At 39.6% G+C, this 4,627-nt stretch overlaps 1 long non-coding RNA gene across 1 annotated transcript; it reads right to left on the minus strand.

The window, feature by feature from the left end:
* Positions 1-465: 465 nt before the first annotated feature.
* LOC146821926 (uncharacterized) lies at positions 466-2,494 on the minus strand. Its single transcript, XR_014962787.1, has 4 exons — positions 2,416-2,494; positions 1,842-2,001; positions 1,641-1,734; positions 466-1,191 (listed from the first exon to the last, which is right to left on the minus strand). It is a non-coding gene; the product is annotated as an uncharacterized LOC146821926 (long non-coding RNA).
* Positions 2,495-4,627: the final 2,133 nt, after the last annotated feature.

Here is a 4,627-nt window from a genome sequence, read left to right on the forward strand (position 1 = left end):
GGACCCCCAAAGGCAACCACCTGGACGTTTTGCGAGCCGGAAACTCCGGCTCGCACAGGCTGTCCGATGCGTGCATCGTACTGGCTCGGTCGTAAATCGCATCCATTGCAAGCCACGGTTAGCTTACTACCGTGACGTACGGAGCAGTTCGGATCCGGAAACGACTCAGTCGGTGAATTTCACGTAACTCGCATTGTACTTGCTCGCTCGTACAGCCGTACGAGTTGGACGGAAAACACGCGTACGGCTCATAGTTTTCCCGGCCGGATCACGCTCAGTGCCCTTCCGACCCGGATCGGAATCGGCCCCTCTGTGTTAAAATTGAGCATCAAAAATAATCTGGCAGCATTCAGCTTGTCATTCATATATTGAATGTGCAGAGCTCGATCTCTTTCTTTTGTTCAGCTGGTGGATCTCTCTTCCTGATTTTTTCGGTGCTGGGAGGACAGAGAAGACTCACAGACTGGGCCACTCCAACATTTTAATAATGTATATATTTTTTTTTTTACAGATTATTCATCTCTTGCTCAATCTGCTCCTGAATACCAGACCATCTGCTTGACTGTTTCATTTATGTGTGGATGCATCCAACAGTTCAAGAGCTTGCTAAGACCTTTTAGCGGCTCCAGGAATAACACCAACTCTGCTCGTTTCGATGCTGTGACTCTTGTGTTCAGTTGAGAACAAGCAGCAGACCCATTTGTACAGCAGACCTGAATACCAGCAAGCAGTCAATTCCAGAGGCAGCTTCAACAACGCAGACACTGAATTCAGCATGTCATCCTTTGTGTGTCAGAAACGGACAGTAATAGCATTTGCATCTACAGGTTTTCTTGATAAATATGCTTATATTTGCACATTTGTTGCTTGCAGAGGAGGGTTACCTCCAAGACAAGCACATTTAACAGCAGAAGGTACGTTAAGGTGCTGGCATCCACCAGGATCATAACTTTAACTCCATCCATCAATGTCTAGTTCTGTGAGGCCATAGTCATCAAAAACTGACACTTCTCTAGTGCGTAGAAAACAACAGCACAAGTTGCACCACTCAAACTGTCCAAGTATAGTGTAAATCAATCCATATCCATGAGGTTTCTTTTCAGAGCAATCTTCTTTATTTCAATTGTTATGTACACATTAAAACAGCCAAAGCAGCCGACGCGTTTCGTCCAACTCGGGACTTCTTCAGGGCTGCAACAAATTTTACAAAAAATACATACAATAAAAACCATGCATAAGCAAACGGCACAGACATTAAAAACAATACAATCAGCTATTTTTTGGAAGTATCCGAAATACTGAGGACCAAATTATTTGTAAAGATAGAACTGTACATCATTTTATAAGTATTGACCAACATCAAGACATTGAAGTCATCAACAATCCTTAATTGATCTCCCCATAAATATAAACATGCAGTGATTATCACAAAAACAACACATTCTCATTGTGTTTATTATAGGCTAGCATTTCATTATTTTTAAGGATATAATCTAACCTATGACTAACATGCATCCTGTCCTCACTAAAAAATGTGTATTTTAAAGAAAAATATAAAAAAGAGAGAAATAGTTAAAAAAAAAAGGAAAAGGTCAAGCAAAGGGATGTAAAAGGTTATAGGGAATGGGGTAGATACCCACCAAGAGAATTGCTGTATTAGTGAGTAGAATAGTTGCTAATATTCCTTTTTCTGTATCTCAATGGTCATGATCTCGAAAACATCTATCTATATCACTAGGAAAAAGTAAAAAACGGGTAAGTATACAAAATACGCTAAATAAATCCATCAGGTATATAAGTGACCTAACACCAAAACATAAAAGGATGGTGTATGTACTCACTTCAAAGAGGTGTGTACCTCGATTCCAATGTCAAAGGAAAGGAGTTGTAGTTAAGTAACTGAAATGGATCCTATCCTTCCATCATTAATCCTGTTTGAGTTCTGTCCAAGAGTGCGAATGATAATCTCACTCCCTCGAATAATGTCACTTGTTCAGATGCCTAGAGATAAGTGATCCGTTGTAATGGTTAAAATTCAAGAATAATATAGACAAAGAGTTCACTAAAGAAATGTTAAGCAAAACCCCCAAGTAGTTCCTTTTAATTTTATAAAGACATGAAAAAATATCTTATATAGAGTAGTGCATCAATGGGGGGCCCATAAAATGCCTTAAAACATCCATGTCTAATTCAAAGGTGACACAGAAAAGAATGTATACAGGAAGTTAATTCTAATACCAGCCTCTTGGAAGTTAGGCAAAAGCAAGAAAAGGCATTAATATGCATCAATCTTAGAGGAGTAAAGGAGATCGAAGTCAGGGAAAGCCCCATCCATAAAAGTAAGAGTGAACCAGAAAGGTTTGCTAGGAGTCCCCCCAGAAAAACGAGTAAAGAAGAACCAGTCCGTCGACCTACCCGATTCCGCATCTGCTTAAGGAAGAGTCATCATTCCCGTCAGGAACAGCAGAGCCAGTCGAAAAAAACATGCTGTTTATATAGGGCTATAGGTGCATCTTCATTTGTGTGAGTTTAAGTCCCTAAACGTTAGGGCAAATCAAGCCGGTGTTTCGAAAAACCCCCCGCCATCTTGGAAGGGTGAAATAGCCCCGCACAATCGGCATGAAACCGGTATCTACGTAATTCCCTAGAATCCAATGATCACCTAATAAATAATGTGAAGACTAAATTACGACGGAATTTAATCAGGTTCGTAACTAGATGAAAGTCGGGTGAATTTTAACCCGAGTTTAATACCGTATGTCAGAATTCGAAAAAGCGTCGCCATCTTGAAAGGGTAAACTAACCCCATGTCAATATTAAAAAGATAAGGCGCATAAATGAATCATCAGTAGTTAAACAATCACTCTAAACCTAAGTCATCACACCCTCACTATAAGGCTACCAGTATTAAGAAGACAAAAAACGGCAGAAAAAAATATATAGTATAATTCATCGTTAAAAAGAAAATGAGATAAGTGCAAATTAAGTGACATAAATAAACAATGTGTAAAAAAACGGCAAACCGTTAACAAATGTAACTAATGAAAAAAACGATAAGTATAACCTATGTGGATGCAGATAATTCTGTTTGCGAAATGTTATAAAAAGCGGGTTTAAGTAAAACGGCCGCCATCTTAGAACAGTAACTATCCCTATACCACCATAGGAGATGTAGTATCATTGACTGGTACTGATAAGGGAAGGTGCCTGACGTAATTGCCAGTATAAAATATAACTGACCATAGGAGGAAAATGGAGGGGAATATTCGGCAAAGAATATATACAATCGCTAATAAAAGCAGGAAAAGATCGTAGCTAATCATTCAGCCCAACTAGAACCAAGTCAACAGACACACGGGAACCCCCGTTATTTGTGTGGCTGGTGTGGGATATATACATGTCCATAACAATTGACCACAGAAAATATTCAGGGTCAAAATAGAATATGTCAATGTCCATAACTATCTAGTGTGGGATATATACATGTCCACAACAAAAAACCACATAAGAAATTCAGGGTCAGACATTGAATATGTCAAATGTCCAAATAGAAACCAATGCTAGTATTCGACGTCAAGAAACTGGGCAAAGGGCTATCCATAGGAGCAAGCACGTAAATAAACCCAATTGGACTAGTTGAAAGGAAGGGAGTCAAAGATGTCAAAAGAAGTTGGAAAGGAAATAATTGCAGTCAGAATTAAGAGAAGATGATGATGTATAAAGGGTACCTAGGGTAGTTAGTAATCACCCAATGTGCCTAGAAATAAATCAGGCATCATTTATAGGAAATAGTGCATTTCAGTTTCACTATTATGTCCCATTTCAACACTTCTAAGTCTGCATATCCAACTTGCCTCGTTCCTTCTTAGTTCCTGCTCTCTGTTACCTCCCATCGGTGAAAACGGTATGTGGTCTATCCCAATGAACCATAATTCATCGGGTTTGTGTTGTTTTGTTTGCATATGGGTGATGAGGGGGTATCTCAGGTCCCCATTTCTTACTGCTCTAAGGTGTTCTTGTATTCTCGTCCTTAGTTCCCTTATGGTACTCCCTACGTATATCATATTACATGGGCAACCCAAAATATATGTGACAAATTTAGTTTTACATGTAATAATATATATAATCCTGTGCACTTTCTCAGTGTTGAATTGGAAAGTGCGAGTCCTATTTCTTCCCATCTTACATGCGCAACATTTCGTGCATGTAAAGAAACCCCCTTGGCCCTCTGTCATCCAATTGGAAGGTTTAGGGGATGTCACAAAACTAGGGCAAAGCATGTTTCTCAAACTTCGGCCACGTCTGTAAGTAACCCTTGGGTTTCTTGTGATCTCATCTTTAAGCCCTGGGACTTCTTCAAGTAGTCTCCAATGTTTACGTAAAATACTAAAAATCTTGCTGCTATCCCTATTGTAACTGGTTACAAGGGCAGTGGGGGAACTAGTCCCTTTCATCTTCCTGGGTGCCCTTTCTTCCAATGTGCTTTTACGGTTAACTTTAAGAACCCTACTCTCCGTTTTGTTCATCAGGGACAGGGGATAACCTCTTGCCAGGAATCTTTTCTTGGTTTCTCTCACGTTGTCACTGAATCCCTCTTGAGTACTACAAATTCTTCTTATTCTTATCA

Source organism: Triturus cristatus, chromosome 6 (genome assembly GCF_964204655.1).
Source record: "Triturus cristatus chromosome 6, aTriCri1.1, whole genome shotgun sequence".
In the NCBI taxonomy this organism is placed as follows: Eukaryota; Metazoa; Chordata; class Amphibia; order Caudata; family Salamandridae; genus Triturus; species Triturus cristatus.